We start from the raw sequence: 17,391 nt of genomic DNA, 5'->3' as shown, positions 1-17,391 counted from the left end.
GGTTAAAGTATGATAGGTCGTGTCACCTATCTTACCAAAGACTGGATTTCTGGAAAAGATGAAGACTTAAGGTGGAGTCCTGATAAAAGAGGCAAAATGATTTCAACCCCAGTGAAGGTAAAATGGCATTACTGAAAGCAGAATCTGCTCTGTACTCATTAAAGAGAGCTTTTATTGCCACCCTGTATCATCCTTTGCACACAAGACAAAAGCTCATTCCTTTCAGTATGAGAAAGAGAGCACAAGAAACTGCTTGGAGAGAGACACAGCCACGCGCTGACGTACAGGAGCAAGGGCTGAGGTCCTGAGACGGATCCTGTCTTCAGGACTACTGAAACCAGCAGCACCAACAGAGGTGCCTGGTATATCAGCAGGACTCTGGCCCAGGTAATAAAATGGGTGCTTTTTGCTGACAATGACAGGAACAAGTTTTACCCAAATGTCTGAATCCAAACATGAAGCAAGTCATTGCACGTGACTGAAAAGCCCTATTGACTATACAGTCCCACAGGACTCTCCATACTTGTGATCAGGAAAGAAGCAGTTTATGTAAACCTTTGCCCATGATTCAGGCTTGAGTAAACAAAGACTCTCTATATTTTCTGCAAGCGATCCACTGTTAATACACAGCATGCAGCATTTGTTTCTTATTAAGTTATATTTTCATTTCTTTGCTCTTGTAATTTAGGTCTTTCCAACACTCTAATTCTTTTAAGCATTGCATTAACTTGCCATCTTATAACCTCTGTACAGCTTTCTCTGTGATTGTTGTAACAATTTGTACTATTCCAAAGCACAGGCACTATTTGCATCTCTAGTTATTATCTTGTCCTTGTTTCCTTCAGACTAGCAGTCCCTGATTTTATTTTTTTCTAACCAACAAGAAGGCTAAAAAAACATTATCTGCAAAAAGCATGATGTTCTGTAGAGACAACAATAGCTGTTTATTGCTCCTTGCATAAACTACTTTAATTACCTTTAGATTACTGGTGTTATTCAAAAACATTCACTTACAGCTCAGGGGGTCCATGGGCATTTACTGACATTCTTTGCAATAGGCTACTTTGTCTTAGTTGCAGCAAAGCGTATTACAGTCTTTGTCTACTCAAAGATAGAGTGACTTATCAACAGAAATTTGAGATATTCACAGAGTTGATATTTGTGGCATTTATTATTCAAAATAAAATGAACTTACAGCAATACAACTGAACATTATAACTTAGTGCAATAGTAGTGCCTTTGTGAACAAACTGCTATGTCTAATTCCATATCTATGGTGAGTTAGTGCATTTTTGCTCAAAATACAGACAAATCCAGTTTTATACAGTTACATATACACATCATGCTGGCCATGAAAGCCTAGTTTGTTTGACAAGTTAAACAATTCATTTATTTTCTACAGGTCTGCTAGCTATCATTGGGCTACAGCAGCACGGTAGTACAAATTATATGGGAGAGCAGGACACCTAAGAACACAGAAATAGAAGATAGCCATTTAAAATATACCTCAAATGCTTTTGCAACAACATTAATAGACTTGCATAGGGCACACAACCAACTGAAAAGATCATTATTGATTATATGTTGCTGAGTGCCACAGAGAGAGTCGGCTGAGTAGGGACCTTACTGGAGATGATGCTAGGAAGGGAAAAAGGGTCTTGTTAAGTGCTATTTGGTCTCTTCAAAAATATCAACTGAGAAGGTAGAAAGCTGTAGTAAAATGTGGAGATCTTATATTTCCTGATTTCTTGTGTACTACACAGAACTATAAAATGAGTTCCTCTAATGCTACTAGTGCAATTAATAAAGATCTGCTTTCCCTTACTACAGCCTCTTCCAAGATAGTTTCTTGGCACACTGTATTTATTACACCATAAACATAAATAGCGCAGGGCTGATTCACTCTACATTACAATAATGATATTTTAAATATGTAAAGGTTGCAGTATCCCACATAGCTTCCCACTACAAAACAAGACGGTACTCAGTCTTAAGATTCTATGTCCCTTTAATGAATCTTCTCAACAATGCGGGATGTAATTCCATTTAGATGTTACAGTGAGGTGGAAATTCACATTTAGGTAGATATTTGCCTTTCATTGCTATCTCATACAGTCACTGAGTGCACTGAAAGCTTCACAGGTTTTTCAATATGCTGGAACAACTCTTGTGTGTTACTGTTATGTTAATGATTGCCGTAATATGAGACTATGCTTTTGTAAGTACCAAAGATGTCTGAATGCATTTGTTTCTAAACAAGACACAGTCTGTGACAAACACATACTGAATAACAAAAGGAGGCAGAGGGGCTAGGGGACTTGGAATAAAAAAAAAAGGAAGAAAAAGAAACAAAACATAGCAAAGCAGCCTATCTGAACAACCTTGATACAGGACTATTAGCTCTATATAGGGCTTCAGCTATTCATTCTATTTTGCTTTTTTCGGACGATACTACCTCTATTGAAGAAAGGAATTTGGGCAGAAATAATTAGGTTCTGTCTGAAAGAAAAAAAAATGAAAGAGTGACTTAACAGGGGTTTTATAAAATCTCATGTGTCTCCTCTGTAAAAGAAAGAATTTGTATACAACTATAAATTTTTTATGTTTCTATCAAACATTGATAATAAAGGTTTTAATATTTATAGTTACCCTTGGCCAAACTCTCAGAGTTGCCTCTCCAGTAGGGTACACTCACAGAGGTACTCATTGCCTTTGGGTACCGCTGATTGGGACAGTGAGCACATCATGGATTTCCCTTCGGAATATAGCACTGATACCCAGCTCTTCTTAATCTTCTTAATATTCAATTTTAGGCATTCCTCTGTAATCAGCTTTATCCTGAATTCTGATGAGTTCTTGTTTTACACTGGGAACTGTGTCTTTTAACAATCAATGTTATTAAAATGACCCTTGATAGTGCATGATTCCACAGTGGGGATTTTCAAAGCTATGTACAAAAATGCAGATCATTACGACTTTAATATGGAAGTTTAAAATCAGAACTTCTATCTGCCTTGTTCAAAGTAATTTTCCTAGCTTTGAACACTTGCAGTACACGATAGCTTATTGCAAGATTTTGGTTTTCTCTTCACAGTAGCCCAGAAGCTCTGAAGCAAAGGAGAAAATACAGTGCTGGAGCATAGCTAGTAGATTTATGGTCACTGATCTGCTTGTTGCCTAAGAGCAGATGAATTAAGGGGCTTTGTGATGCAAGGCGCACTGTAGAGGGTACATGTTTTAATGCATTATTATAACTTCATGGGAGTTACTTAATGATCTTTTTGACTAGCTTTATTGTTCACTGTCCATAAGAACCATCGCATTGCTGGCATAGATAAAATATATTAGGAAATGAGTTTCATATCAGTTGCCCTTCTAGTGAACCTGTGAATCTCTCAAGTTTGTTTCCATTGTACAGCAAATATGACCAATACAATTACAAGGAGATTATACATCATTTTGTTGCAAGTATATGAACTGGGCACGAGTTTGTAGTGGAGCTGAGCTGGGACTGAGGAGAGGTACCTGCCTGCAATGCCAATGTTCCACTGAATAAAATGCAACATACAGATCTACCACTAGGCTTGCTTCTTATCGAGGAGGAGAGAAAATGCTGTGTTAAGGGGGCGTTTAAGCTGAAATGAAGATACAAACTGCATTGTGAAACAGAGCAAATAAAAAAAATAAAGCAGTGCGTGAAGAAAGTTTTCATAAGTCTTTCAAGGCACACAGCAGAGGAAAAGAATTTTTGTTAGTAGCTGGCTTTTTTTTTGTCTTTTTTTTTTTTTTTTTGAAAGACTTCGTAATGAAGATTATCAGTTGCTGTGCAGGTAACTGCTCATTAGAAATCACCAATAAAAAGGCTGTTTAGACTCAGCAGAAAGGTACTTCACATTAAAATGGAGGAGAGTAAATACGGACTTTTGAAAATCAAATAAAGAAGCCTTGAAACTACTTACCCACCCTGCAGTTTCAACTCTAATTTGTTCCGTCCTGAAGCAGAGTTCAAATATTTAAAAAGTATAATAAAACAGAAATCCCAAGCATCTCATATTCAACAGCAGTTTCCTTTCCTCCTTTCCTCCTAAATGTCATGAAAGGAAAGCCTAAGAAATCAAAAGATTGTTTCGAAAACAAAGGAAAAGAACGCTCGTACCAGAAGAACATGGTGCCTGCTCAGTGTGAAAAACATTTCCCCTTTGTCTTATTTCCATTATCAAGAGTAAATAACCAGATTAATCCCAATGGTAAATTTACGCAATGGTAAATTTGAAGGTAAAAAATGCAGCACTTCACTTGAAAAGAGGACACATCTCTACAAGGAAGTGAATCTAAGTGGAATTTGTGAACTTGCATTAGCATTTAGGTAGAAATTCCTGTATGTAAGTGACCATACGCAGATCTTTACCATGAAACTGCACCACAAAAATCATACTTGGAAATAAAAATACACTCTACAAGTAAGACTTGCAGAACAAAGCAGTAGGAGAAGTTTACCCATCAAATTTAACTATACTCTCCCTTTAGTGCGTATAAATTTGGATGCTGCTACTACTGAAAGTCTTTCTTCTTTGCCTCACTCAGTGCCCAGGCAGGACGCTGCACCGCATCTTGGCAAAGATTCCATAGCAAAGGAGATTTATTATCTAGACACCCATCTCATAAAGTCAGAAAACAAGAGGTAAAAAACCTCTTGGATGCAAAAGATGCAGAATAAAAAATGATGTCATACATCCTCTGATGATGCCTGTGTCCTAACTTAGCAGAACTAAGTCATACATTGATATCAGTGTATTCTACCACATGTTATCAGGTTGCTGCTTTAAAACCAACCAATTCATCAAGGACTTGAAACCTCTCTATAACTGTATAACCCATCTGAGCCCAGCCCTGTGTACTTGTTCAAACACAACCACTATTTCATAGTCTTTCAGCCCTTCATCTAAGAATATTTGTAGTTTAAGATCTAACAACTTTTTCTTTAACTATGACTTTATCAAAACAGTTATGGGTTTTCCTTTATGTAATTCTTCTAGAAAAATGGAAATTAAGACAGAATTTCACTGTTCAAGGAAACCTTACACTCAATCTAGAAGACAAGCTTATCATATTTCTATAGGCTTACTTGAAATAATCTCCTAATTACTCCTTTTGCAATAACACTCTGGAAAGGAGGAAGTGAGTGGCAGACGTCTTAAACACCAGGATGCTTACAAACTCAGAAATTTGTTACTCAAATTCAAGATTCAATTTACATTCTTGACTTGACTTCTTAACTGAAATAAAAAAAAAAAGCTATCTTTTTAATGTTCAGGAAATTATGAAGGGAATGATATTTACTTTAGACTACTGCAGCGCAGTTGATTTACCACCAATATAAAAATTGAAGTCTCATTGCCTTGTGGATCAGTACTGGAATCCATGGAAACAAGGAAGAGTGTAGAAATAAGCATTTATTATCCTATGAAAACAGTTGAATTCATTTAATCCTTCCTAAATGACTGCAAAATAATAAGTAATGTTTGTTGTTTTTTTTCTCATTTGCTTATTTCTTAAGGGAAAAATGTGAGGGCACAGGTAGATTGTACTACAGCAGTGAGTACTTAAATACATTCAACAATCGGTAACAACTTGAAGTAAAAAACCTGAGTGAGTTTAAAGAAGTAAGAAGTAGCCATATGTAATGACTGTCCCTTTTAAAAATCTAAGATTTATGCATTCTAATATTGGTAGCATATAGAAAAAAGTAAAACATGAAAAATTTTCTTAGAAGACTGCATGCAAGAACATAGAATTAAGCAGTTAATCTTTAAGAAATTATTTGCTTTGTTTAAAGAAAAGAACAAAGATCATTAAAAAAATCTGACTCTCATCTAAGATTACTGAAAGATTTACTTGAGGCCATATTGCATTTCTTGTTTTCCTGATTAACAAATCATCAGCACACAAAGCAACACAGGTGGTCAGTCCCCTTGGGGTCACATCAAAGGGGCCACCATGAAGCTTTAGATGTTATTCAAAAGCAATCTGAAACTTGTCTCTCACTGTTTGTCCCATCTATTGTACTCCACAGGGTCATCTTTAAAGGAGTGTCTGGCTTACAAAAACCCACTCATAAAAATGGTTTTCTGTGACTGATCTGGGAATGGTTTGTTTTCAAAGTACTTGCGTTACAAACTGTATCATGCTAAAACTCTATTTTTATATGAAGCAATGCTTTTGGTCCTTACAAACAAGAAATTGACTTGTACTAAATAACAGTCTATGACTTAGTAAATAACATGTCTATGATTACATCCATAACTGATGTCAGTTGTGTCCATAAGAAAATCACATAGACCAACAAAAAGAAGAAATATCATGTCAGAATAGCTCAGCCATAGCTCTTAGAAGAAATTCTGAACTACCATACATTATCAGTTCAAACCAGTTGTTGCAGTCCTTAGATCAGCTCTACACTAAAATTTTATGCCGTATATTTTGAAGTTTCTTCTGGAACTTGAAAATATGTCAGGATTTTATGTTTTTAGAATGCCTCAGAAGCACTGCATGAAGTAATGTTTCAGTCTATATCCTATACTCGTGGAGAAGGTTTGGTTGTTTTTGTTTTTTGTTGTTTTTTTTTTAAACATTAGCACTTTGAAGACTATCAACATTGTCCCTTAGTGCACACGAGTTGCAGGAAAACATCAAAGTCTTATTAAGTTGACAGTTATTCCATCAATATCAACAGGATGTTTATAAAGTATGATTCATGTTGGGCATACCAAGAAGAGAACACAGAATTGTAGCTCTCAGTAATAAACAAAACCAATGACATTTCTCAGCTGTGGAAAAACTATTAAAGAGTTATGGGCAAGTTGTCATAGGAAGAAAAACCCAACAGGGCTTCCCACTTTTAATAGACAGGCCGGAAGATGACTGCAGAACAATTTCTGAGTTTTTAACTTTATGCTACGTGCAACAAAATCATCTGAAAACCCTTCACAGAGGATTTACTAAAACACAGTTTTACATACAGAGTTAGGAAATGCTTTCAGAGAATAAAGCATTCATCAAACGTGGTTTTCAAGTCATCAGATGCAGAAGTCAAGCATTCAATTTCTGAGTTAGTTCTGTCCTACTCTAACAAGGCATAAACATCCTACAAATGTACTTTTTCTGCGGTCTTAAAGGACAAAACTTTAGAAGTTAGCAGTGGATAAGGCAGGTTCCTGCAGAAATGCTTCTTGTCTAAATGTGAACTACAGCTTTTGACTCCCAACAAATATTACTTCATTCCTATGCTGCAAAATCCTAAGGATTTGTAATTAAGAGTATGAAAAAAATGTACATGTGCTAGTATCTGTGTTCTGTATGAAATTATCATTGTGAAATGTTTTCATAACGCATATTGGAAGATTTTAATATTTTTACAGCCTTACTGGATCACAGAACTTCCTCTTTTTAAAATGTCTGCTTCCAGCAATAGACATTTTTAGATATATTGCTGCTAGAAAAGGGATCATCCCTAATGAGAAAATGACTAATCTAGAATCAAGAGTAGATCTGAGTAAAATCAGGTAGCAGCAATAGCCTGGAATATAATTTAACTTAACCAAAGACTGTGGGTGGTCAATGCTTACAAATGAAACAGCAAAAAAGTGCATTCTTACTGTATTGCCTGGAGTGCTTAAATTGACCTCTTAGGAGGGTAAATATTGTGTCTATCCAGTTGACTATGTAGTCAATATCAAATAGAGCAAAGGATTTTTTTTCCGTACTAGGAAAGTAACCCCTCAGTGAGACTAATTAATTTCCCAGAAAACATCCAGGATATTGATCTGAGATTTGAAAATACTGTTGATGTACAGTAGTCGTCACACGTGAATAGGAACCATCTTTGAGGAAGCTTTAAAGAAATGGGACAAGCACTATTATAGGGTCTTTCAAATTAACACATTCAGACAGCTCAACTAAGAAACAGACAGTCTGAGCATTTTGACAAATATTTTTTACCTTATAATTGCTCAGAAAAAAAAAAAAAACATTTTCTATAAATCTTAAACAGATTTTTGAGAAACTTACTGAATATTCTAACATAAGAGCTTCTCTACTAACTTGTTTTTAACACCAAAAAGTGCAGTTTATCAGTTATGAGTACACAAGAGGGGTTTATCTAATATCTTAGAGGCACGGTCCCTGCTCTGAACAAATGCATTTGAAATGTGAAAGCTTGTTAGATACAACATCTGTAATCATCGTTGGTATCACAGAATCACAGAATCACAGAATCACCTGGGTTGGAAGGGACCTCAAGGATCATGTAGTTCCAACCCCCCTGCCTAGCAGGGCCACCAAACACACACATTCAGATCAGGTTGCCCAGGACCCCGTCCAACCTGGCCTTGAACACGTCCAAGGACGGGGCATCCACAACCTCCCTGGGCAGCCTGTTCCAGGGCCTAACCACTCTCCTTGTGAAGAACTTCCCCCTAACATCCAACCTAAATCTTTCCTCCTTCAACTTTGATCCATTTCCCCTAGTCCTGCTGTTGTCAGCCCTTCTGAAGAGTTTACTCCCCTCCTGGGTGTAGGTTCCCTTCAGGTATTGATAGGCTGCAATGAGGTCGCCCCGCAGCCTTCTCTTCTCCAGGCTGAACAAGCCCAACTCCCTCAGCCTGTCCTCATAGGGGAGGTGCTCCAGCCCCCTGATCATCTTAGTCGCCCTCCTCTGGACCCTTTCCAAGATCTCTATGTCTTTCTTGTACTGAGGGCTCCACACCTGGACACAGTACTCCAGGTGGGGCCTCACAAGAGCCGAGTAGAGAGGTAATAAGGTCTATCCCAAGCACTGTCAGGAAATACCCTGCCTATAGACACATGCACAATAAGCATCTATTTAAATCACCAGTGGTAAAATATTTCTTGCTACATCAAAAAGAACCTATTAGTTGTATGACAGAACTCAGCATTTTGCAGAGGGAATGATTATTTGCATCAATTACCTGAGTAAGAGACTGCGAAGCCCACGCAAACATGCAGATGTCTCTTCACACGACAGTAGTTATTGGGTTTCATGTAGGGTTTAAGATGAGATTTAACAGCAGTATCTGTTCAAAAGAGAAGGCAGGTTGGGCCAGGTCAGCATCTCTTCGTGCATCACCCTCAGCCAGAACTAGATCTTGAACAAACATCACAGTGATTCTAGAAGCCTGGATTATTTGAGGTAATTGGAAGCTGCAGTGAGTCCTGCCTATAGAGGAGCTCTGCCCATAGGATATGCCCCACACTCCCCCAGAACTCCAAGGAAGATTTTCAATGCCAAAAGGAGTGGTTTTAGTCAGGAGACATTGCTCTGTGTTGTGTGGTAAAGGTTTGCAGCAGCTTGCAAGGTAAATAAAATCAAAGATGATGTGGTAACTGGAAATGAAAGGAGGACAGAAATTAGGGACTTCCTTGCGGCAGAGGCGGATGGGCAAGAGAGGTCAGCCAAGTAGGAGAAAGATGAGTGGTGTTTTTGCAGTTGCTGATATTAGGAATATTTTACAGCACATACAAGATGGTATGCACCTCTAAGGGCACAACAAGTCACATTTTCAAGATAAAACATCCAAATAGTTAATTGTGAAAACACGGTTAAGGATCAAATGCAGCCTAGAATAGATTTTTATGCATTAGAATTTCCTGTTAAATTATAGGGGTTTTTAAAGGAAGTGCTGACAGTCTCTTAACCATTGCAGTGTGAACAAATGAATAACAATATACATATTCTTCTTGCTAATAAAGCTTTATAGCCTTGAAATTCAGTGTGGAGTCAATCTATTGATAGCGGAGAATTTTTGAAATAAAGGCTTTATGGTGCTTTCCTCATTCCACAACGCAAAAAAAAAAATCACTACAAAAAAACAAAACATAGTTCTAGGGTTTACTTTTATTAGCAGGCTTCTAGAGATACCTGTGATTCTTTTTTTTCCCTGATATGTATGTTCTTTATAACAGCATTAAAGTCATAAGCAGTTTCCAATGGATGCAAAGATTTCTTCCAACTTGAGAAAGCACTGGAACAAAATACCAAATTTTTTATTCATTTAACTAGAGTCATTGCTTACATCTCAAGTTCATTTTTTTTCTTTGATTTTACACTACATTTCCCAAAAGGTTTTCCCATTAATATTAACAGATTTATGAATCTCATTATTCTGATTTATGTCTTTTCAATATATTTAAGGCTATGTCAATATTAAGTTATTTGTCCCTTGTGAGCACCTCCTACACAGTTTGGATTAGAAATATTTTTAAACATATATTGAGAAGTACTGCTTTGGACTCAGAAGCAATATCCTTACATAACTCAACTGCTTCTTCAACCGTGTAGTTTACTTAGTGAATCTACTCAAAATAACACACTCTCCACGTGTGGGACAAACCTCTTTTAAGATAATCAAATCATAATAATTTCTTTGAGAAAAATACAGGCAGGATGCTGTAAATACACCATACTACAGGACACAGTGCGTACACAACCTCTTAGCAACTCTGCAGCCTGAAGCTGCTCTGAAGCCTTCAGAAGGCCATCCCCACCATGCCTGGCCCTTTACACCAACCTGGTTTGCTCAACTCTACATGGCTACACAGCTATTCTACTGCCACGTGAACTCCCAGTGTTCCAGTCTTTCCCAGTTTTGAAGTGAGAGCAATCTGCATGGGATGAAGGAAACAACTTAACTACTGCCTGGAGCTGCATCCCTTCGGAACGCTTGCCATAATATATGGGATGCATCTGAAACAGCTAAACTGCCAGCACAGTGCTCCTGTCTGTCTGCATGACAACATGATTTTTATTTATATGAATATATATATTAGATGAGGCTCATTAATTTCAAATACAAATGCTAGTGTAGCAAAATTAGAACTTGTCCCGTCTCTATCAATATTTCTCTGCTCAGTATTTCTTCCTGTACCACTGGTTTTCGTACTCACATCACAGTCGGTATGAATTCCCAAACAGAATTTCTTGAATGGGTCCAAAAGGACAAGGCTACACAAAGAAGCAAAACAAAAGAAGTTCATTTCTCAAGCAAAGGGTCCACATGTTGGGAGTAGTTTCTTTTCCTTTGCAGATTTGCATAATGCTGAAATTGATTGCTAATTATCATGGTCGCTAGTTTCTATTACCGCGTCTATAATAAAGATAGAGCTGGTATGGAAACACTTCGACATAACTGACGTTTATATTCTAGTTTAGCCATACAACATTCCCTTTTACAAACCTTCGTGTTTGTATTAGAAATGATCAGAAATATATTGAAAGTAATTCTGTGTATGATGGCAATCAATGTTTGGGAAAGAAAATCCCCTCCATGGACACACACTATTGAGTCTACCAGAAAATGATTAATGCAAATCGCTTATTAGAGCAACGCGAGGACATCATTTAATCTCTTGTTAGGTGAGCTCTGCTTTCTGCTCTGATCTCCCATCACTGGGCCTTCCCAATTCCCAGAGATTAGTCCTGATGACATTTTATCTTGCTTTGGTTTTTGCTTTTTTAAACATAATGAAGGGAATTTCTTTCAGGAATACTTATTATTTCTTTGATGCTGACAAATACAACACAAAGATTTTTCCCAATAGTTCAGCTTTTTGCGAGATAAAATCTGAAATCAGTTGTTCCTCTGACTCCACAAGCATGCAGCAGGTCTGCAGATCTTGATCAAAGAAGAAATCTATCTAGCCTGCAGGCCATGTCAGAAGAAAAGACTTTGTTCGTGAGTGTCCACATATATTCTGATAAGTTTAGTAACGTTTCTAAAAGTATTTGTAAAAGAATTATAAATTCCATATTGTTATAAGCAGAGCTAGACCATTCTCATTAAGTGTATGTTCCGTCATTCATAGAATAGGAGTGTAAGTCTCTTACTAATTAAAGAACCACAACATCACTCAGGAAAAGTACCTGCAAGTTTCTGAAAGTTCAAATACATACAGATTGCATCAGGAAATTCCTAGGAAAACAAACTCCTTTAATCCATGAAACCTGGACTTCCACGGCCCTGGGAGAACTGAAGGTGTGCTAATGTATGCTCGTCTTCCTCTCTGTTGCTTTCCACTATGAACAAAGCACAGAGCTCCTTAACAAGTTTTACAGAATCATAACCTTCTCTCTGTGCCTTCTAATTATCAGTACAGGATTGAGAATATCCTTTTTCATATGGGTTACTGTAAAGTATGCTTTCTCCATCTGGAAGAAATCATCATAGAGCTCACTTAAGAGGAGGCATCTTTTTCACAGTCAAACTTTTACTGAGCAATAACTTGGCCACTGTCATTTCCTATAATTCTGCACTAATGGTGACACATTTTATTAAAAGGAAACACATCAGACAAAACAGCATAATTTACAAAAAGAATTATTTGTCCTGGATTTACACTCACCCATGTCAGTAAAAGTAAATTGCTGCTTGAGCTGAGAAACCTTAAGTTGGACTGTAAACAACAGTGCATGTTACAATGCACACTGAGAAAATAAGCAATGCCAGCTGTAACACACTTGCTACCAGACTGTTTGGCATCTATTGACTGCGGGGCCCTAATCTTTCAAACAAGCTGTGTGCACAGATCCTGGGAAGCCAGAAGATGTGTGCTTCTGACAGGACGTATTGGAATGAAGGAATAAGGTGCAGGTTAGCCCTGTCTTTTTCGGTTGGTTTTTTTTTTTTTTTTTTTTTTTGCTTGTTTTCTTTCTTCCTCATATCACATGAGTTATCCTCCAGCTTCCAATTCACATCCTGCCTTGTCAGGTGACATCACCTGTCTAGAGGCATTCCTCCACCTTCTCACAGGGCAGAGCCAGTCTTACCTTTACTGTGAAAGCAAATCTGAACTCCCTCAAACCTCCGGAATTCAATTCCTCTCCCTTCTCCTGATATTAGAAAGCAGTTCTTACTACTTAAAAGGACATTCCCTGGCAACTGCTTAATAACTATTCTCCTCTTCACCGCTTTTATTTTTAATGAATAGATTCCAAGATGTTAAGGCAGGAAGAAAGCACAATGAACACTTAAGACTACATTTCCACATACACAGCCCTTCGGTCAGCATTCAGCAGCCCCCACACCTCACTGAACTTCAGCAATCACTTCTGTTTCTGCTCTAATGTCAAAGTTTTCTAAAGATGCCATTGGGAAAGATCCTCTGCATGTTCATTTTATTGTATTATTCATTGCATTTTGAAAATAGTGCTATATAAATGAATATAGTTATTGTGTATTATTTACTGTTCTTTCTAGAGCAGGCTGCAGTCAATTGAGACCATTACAATGTGGAGACACTCTCAGGATAATCAGAACCACTACATTATACCCAGAATTGGTCAAAGCGTTATTCCTGAGGGGAAAGTGAGCATCTTGGCTAGCAGCACTTCAGCGAACAGCAGGAGGAGCAGCAAACCCATGTCCCCTCCTCCTTTCTGCAGCACACTGAGGAGGGCAGAGGGGAAGCAGCTGCCCTGGGACCATACTCCAGCAGAGCCTATGCACAGGTTACCACCACCCACAGCAAAGTAGAAGCAGCCTTGATTTGAGCTTTCCAAAGAAAAGCCAAAAGACATCCTCTAACAGCGCCAGGTTTCAGCGTAGTCTGGTGGTACAAGGAAAAAGAGTAAGAAGAAGAACCCCAGCATGTAAAACCACACTGAGAGCAACTGCATTTCTTCAGCTGAAATACATCTAATTTGGCTGCTCTGCCTTGTGCTGCTGATCCCAGACAGAGAGGTGGCCGTACTAAATGAGAAACACAGCAGAGCCAGCCCCTACGAGATCTGCAGAGCTCCTTTCCTTCTATGCCTGCCTGATGCTGCCAAAGCCCTCCCAGGGGCTCCACAAAGGAAGGTGAGAATCTGAGGAAGAGCAGAGAGGCATTCACAGGAACCAGACAAGTTGGGGCCAGCAGCCCCACATGCACCTGCCCAGCATCAGACCTCCAGCTCCAGTGCTGCTGGACCCAGGGAGATAGCAGGCCAGGGAGCAGAGCTGGATGGTGGTGGCAGAACGAAAGAAAAGACAGCTCTCATGGCAGCACCTGATGCCAACAGATAGAATTATCTTGGAACGACACAAAGAAAGTTTGCTAACACCCAGATTTCCTTCAGCAACTCAAGAATAAGGTGTTTCACCCAAGCTGTCTGCCAAATTCTTTTCTTTAGCTGCTACAGAAACAGAAGTCTCATGTACCAGTGATTCATCCCATCTATCTTAGTGAATGAATTACTACAACTCATTGACTGAAAGTGCCTGCCTCTCTATTGAGTAGAGGAAGCACAGTTGTGGACAGGCCATGTGCTCAACTTCAGACTGAGCAAATTCGGTGAAATAATTTAATAGGTTAAAGGAAACTTATCTGTAGGATTAGGAGCAAGGAAAAGAGGTTCCCCAAAGCTGACATTCCCTGATATATGGAAAGCCAATGTGAGGTCAAAGGAGGAATAGAGTCCACCTAAACAAAGTTCACAAGGGTACAAAGTAACTGTACTTAGTTTGATCACCATTAAACAGTAGAACATAAGTTTAGGTCATGCAAAACTTAGAGTAACAGCTGTAAATTCTTCTCAACAAGAACCTGATAAAACACTTGCAATTTCAATCCAGAGAAGCAAAGTGAAAACCCATCAAAAAGTTCACCCCATCATCAGCCAGAGCAAGTGATGCAACTGTTTCTATCTCACCATCTTCTCCCTCACTGTGACAGAGATTAATATTTTCCTTTTCATAAGTTCAGTAACAAAAAAGGAAAAGTTTGTTTTCAACTTTCTGGTATCAGTGGGGAAACAAAGCCACGATAAAAAGGACAAACAGGAACCCCACACCTGACAACAATGAAGAATCTTGCTTTCAAACATCACACAATTGGCTGACACTTTTTTTTTTTAATGGGCTAGCAGCTGCGTGACTCATTTATGTATGTTTTGCCTGCCTTAGCACTAAGCAGACTGATGTAAATAGGAAGTGATGAGGAAAATCAATTCAGGGCAAACACATTTTTTTCAAGGCTGTAACAGGAAGAGATAGGAAGCCCAGGAAGATACTTGATAGATATTCAACTCTGCAGAAAAGAGGAAGCAGCGTGTTGAAGCACTAAGCTAGCTATTTTGAGTTGTTGAACGGAAACGGGATACAGCACAGAAAGGATGCAGATAGGATGCATTTTGTTGCGTAGCAACCTAGGGAATAGAAGCTCCCGCATGTAACTGAAGACCATCTGCTTGTAGGAGAGGGAGAGAAAAAACACGTGTTTAAAAGGGAAAAGAAAAAAAACCCGCAACACTGAAAAAGGAAGTTTAGTACCCTGAACGTGTCCTGGTCAAATCACACTGGTAAGAATTCAAGAGTTAGAAGAACTTAAGTCATTGTATGCAGCTTCCTTCTACAGTATTTTTGCATTGAAAATGTTCTTAGGGAACCAAATTAAGCTTCGGAGTAAAGCAGACAAACCGCCAGGGAAGATAATGAATTTCAAGGTACTGAGTTTGCTCCCACTAAAGCAGATTGTGACTTTTTATTCCCTCTACAGCAAAGTAAAACAGCATTAACTTTCAGCACATCAGCATTTTTTACTTGGTTGTACTTTCGCACCTCTTCCCAGAACAGCACCCAGTCACCAGACTGCATGGAAATACCCAATCTAATTCCAGATTGCAACACAAAAATTTTCTGTTTATTTTTACTAATGCAATTTTTGATGCTTAAATAAAAGAATAGTAGATTGATTTCAGCCAAATTAGAATCAGGATTTCCTGCAGTGCATTGAATTAATGACAATTTTACAGCAAAGGATTTACTACGATTAAAAAAAAAAAACAAAAAAAACAACACAAGAGCATTCTGAAGAAGATATTTCCATTAGTAGCAAGTAAAGGAAAAACTTAGGAAAAGAAAAAACCCAAAGCCTTGCCAGATGGAGCTACTGGTATCTGCTGATGGTCACAGTTCTGATCCTGAGGCAGCCACTAAACTGAACTGTTGAGCACTGATGGAGACCAAAAGAGGACAGCGCAGGACACGCCAGGAAGAAGCTCCATGTACCCGGATAGGCTGGCTTGCCCCAGTCACAGCCTTTTGGTGATGCACTCAGCTCCTCTTAGCACAGACCACGGGAAGCGTTGGTCTCTAGCTCTGTGTGCAGTTGTGGCCATGGGGCACGCACCATCCCCCCACATGAGTTTACCATATGCCTTCTCTCATAGACCAAGAAAAATAAATGCAAATAGCTGTCCTTGTTTTCCTCATTCCAGTTTTCTGTTCTTTTTCTAACACTTCACTATAAAGATATTTCAGATGGGCTCGCAGTCATTTTCAGAGTCATATGGTGTGTAATTGTTGAGGAGAAAACCATTATAACCACCATGTCAAATTTATGGCCAGTACCACGCTGCACTGATTAGCTTCTGGTAACATTACAGCGTTCCTTTGATTGTATTTTTCCTTATCTGGTAACCATTCAGATGGGACTAGCAGCAGTCTGTCACAACAGGACACATTAGGCTGAAGTCAGGAAACTCATGCTGCCTTTCTCACCTTTCAGATCTCCCAAGCAGGGGTGGTTCTTCACTGAAGTTTGCTCTCATAGCTCTTGCTTTATGTGTTTTTTAATATCTACATATCAGATCTATTTATATCAAGGCTGATAAAATCATGCTTCAGCACATCCCCTGGTCTAAGCACTGGTTCTGATGCCATCAGAGTCCATCCCTGAAGTTGCACAGGCTGATTACTGTATGCAGGTGGCAGCATAAGCATCTACTTACAAACACATCAGTGTGTGCAAAATATAAAACAAAATGAACAAGCATGAGCTATTATGAGAAATCAGAAAGAAAGCAAGGACTAATTAAACTTGCACCTAAGCAATTATTCCACCAGAAAAATTGCCACTGTTGCCATGCATCTGGAACCACACAACACTGTAAAAACGGGTGTTTCAAAAAATTAAATCTTAAGCAAGTCCCCAGAGCTTTTTAACTAGAACACTTAATTATTCAATTCTTCTATAGCCCATAATTTGAATTGCTTCGTGCCTCAAAGGTAGATGGAAGAAGCCTAACGCTTGCAAAGAAATTTGCAAAATACTCACTGAGTTCATGGCAAAACAAGAGTGCCCAAGAGGTTCAGCACAGGCCTAGTCATTAAAAATAAGTCAATAAAGGTAACATTTCTTATTAAAAAACTACATTACAAGACGACTAAAATAGCCACTTCTTTCCACACAGCGATGCCAGGACAATCTAAGCAGAAAACATTTCTAGATAAAAGGAAATATTTAACTTGGGAAAATGTTTTTTTATGTTCACCTTCACTAAGAATAACTCCACCTGAATAGATGAGACGTTACTCTAATTGTTGTGAAAAGGACAGT

At 38.5% G+C, this 17,391-nt stretch overlaps 1 long non-coding RNA gene across 2 annotated transcripts in view; it reads right to left on the bottom strand.

The window, feature by feature from the left end:
* Positions 1-1,990: 1,990 nt before the first annotated feature.
* LOC128072496 (uncharacterized) overlaps positions 1,991-17,391 on the bottom strand; it is a 40,851-nt gene continuing 25,450 nt past the window's right edge. For both annotated transcript variants that reach the window (XR_008202297.1, XR_008202296.1), the window contains 3 exons: positions 8,988-9,092; positions 3,960-4,106; positions 1,991-2,499 (listed from right to left, as the gene is read on the bottom strand). This is a non-coding gene — a long non-coding RNA (uncharacterized LOC128072496). The remainder of the gene's footprint in view (positions 2,500-3,959; positions 4,107-8,987; positions 9,093-17,391) is intronic.

Source organism: Tympanuchus pallidicinctus, unplaced genomic scaffold, assembly GCF_026119805.1.
Source record: "Tympanuchus pallidicinctus isolate F22 unplaced genomic scaffold, pur_lepc_1.0 scaffold7, whole genome shotgun sequence".
NCBI lineage: Eukaryota > Metazoa > Chordata > Aves > Galliformes > Phasianidae > Tympanuchus > Tympanuchus pallidicinctus.
Note: the sequence above shows the minus strand (reverse complement) of the source record. Positions and strands in the feature narration are given on the sequence as shown.